This window comes from Mandrillus leucophaeus, unplaced genomic scaffold (genome assembly GCF_000951045.1).
Source record: "Mandrillus leucophaeus isolate KB7577 unplaced genomic scaffold, Mleu.le_1.0 Scaffold864, whole genome shotgun sequence".
In the NCBI taxonomy this organism is placed as follows: domain Eukaryota; kingdom Metazoa; phylum Chordata; class Mammalia; order Primates; family Cercopithecidae; genus Mandrillus; species Mandrillus leucophaeus.
In genome coordinates, this window is record NW_012109408.1 from 608,741 (window position 1) to 610,354 (window position 1,614).

Consider the following 1,614-nt stretch of genomic DNA (forward strand, 5'->3'; position numbering starts at 1 on the left):
GACATGAAATAACTGTACATATTTAAAGGATACATAGTGATATTTTGATACATATCATGTATAATGATCAAATGAGGGTAATTTGCATGTCTATCATCTCAAACATTTATTATTTCTTTGTAATGGGAACATTCAATATTTTCCTTCTGGCTTTTCAAAAATAATATATACCTATAGTCATCCTACAATGGTATTAAACACTAAAACTTATTTCTCCTATCTAGCTGCAATTTGACCTGGTTAGTACTTGAATAGGAGAAAAAAAATTTTAAAGAAGACATTATTGTCAATAATATATAGTTACCTAGGAATAAATCTAACAAAATATATACAAGACTATTATTGAGAAAATTATAAGCTTTAATACAAGACAGTATTTAAAAAGTTAACAGAGGGACAAAACATATTTATGGGTAGGAACACTCAATATTAGGAAGATACCAATTCTCCCCAAATAATCAAGATAATTAACTTAAATTTGATTAAAATTCCAAGTTGGTTTTAAAAAGTATATATGGAAAAGCAAGATGGCAAATACAGTCAAGACAGTACTTAAGAAGAACTAACAGTTATCATGACTTATAATAAAGCAACTGTAATTTTAGAAGTATGATACAGTGTAAGGATAAACAAACCAACCAATGGCACAGAACAGAGACTTCAATGGACTAACTCACGCATATATGGGAACTTCCTATGTAACAAAGATTGAATAACAGATCACTGGGGAAGGCATTCAATAAATGAAACAAGTCCAGTTGGTTATTCATATGACAGCAAAAACTAAGTAAACTCCCTAACTTATGCCATAATAAATTCTAGATGGATTCTGAACACATGTAAATGATAAACCTTCAAGACTTTTAGAAGACAGTATTAGTGGGTCAAGCATGGTGGCTAACACTTGTAATCCCAGCACTTTGGGAGACTAAAGCAGATGAATCGTGTGAGCCCAGGAGTTCAAGTGAGACCAGCCTGGCTGACATGGTAATCCCATCTCTACAAAAAAATACAAAAACTAGCTGGGTACAGTGGTGTACTCCTGTAATCCCAGCTACTCAAGAGACTGAATCAGAAGGATCACTTGAGCCTGGGAGGTAGAGGTTGCAGTGAGCCAAGATCACACTATTGCATTCCAGCCTGGATGACAGAGGAAGACCCTGTTTCAAAAAAAGAAAAAAGAGAAAAAGAAGAAGAAGGAGAAGAAGGAAAAGAAGAAGAAAGAGGAGAAGAAGGAAAAGAAGAAGAAAGAAGAGGAGAAGGAAAAAGGGGGAGGGGAGGGGGAGGATGAGGTGAAGGAGAAGAAGAAGAGGAAGAAGAAGGAAGAAAGAAGAAGAGGAAGAAGAAGAAGAGGAAGAAGAAGAAGAGGAAGAAGAAGAAGAAGAAGAAGAAGAAGAAGAAGAAGGGGGCGGAGCAAGATGGCCGAATAGGAACAGCTCCAGTCTCCAACTCCCAGCGCGAGCGACACAGAAGACCGGTGATTTCTGCATTTTCAACTGAGGTACTGGGTTCATCTCACTGGGGAGTGCCGGACAATGGGTGCTGGTCAGCTGCTGCAGCCCGACCAGCGAGAGCTGAAGCAGGGCAAGGCATTGCCTCACCTGGGAAGCGCAA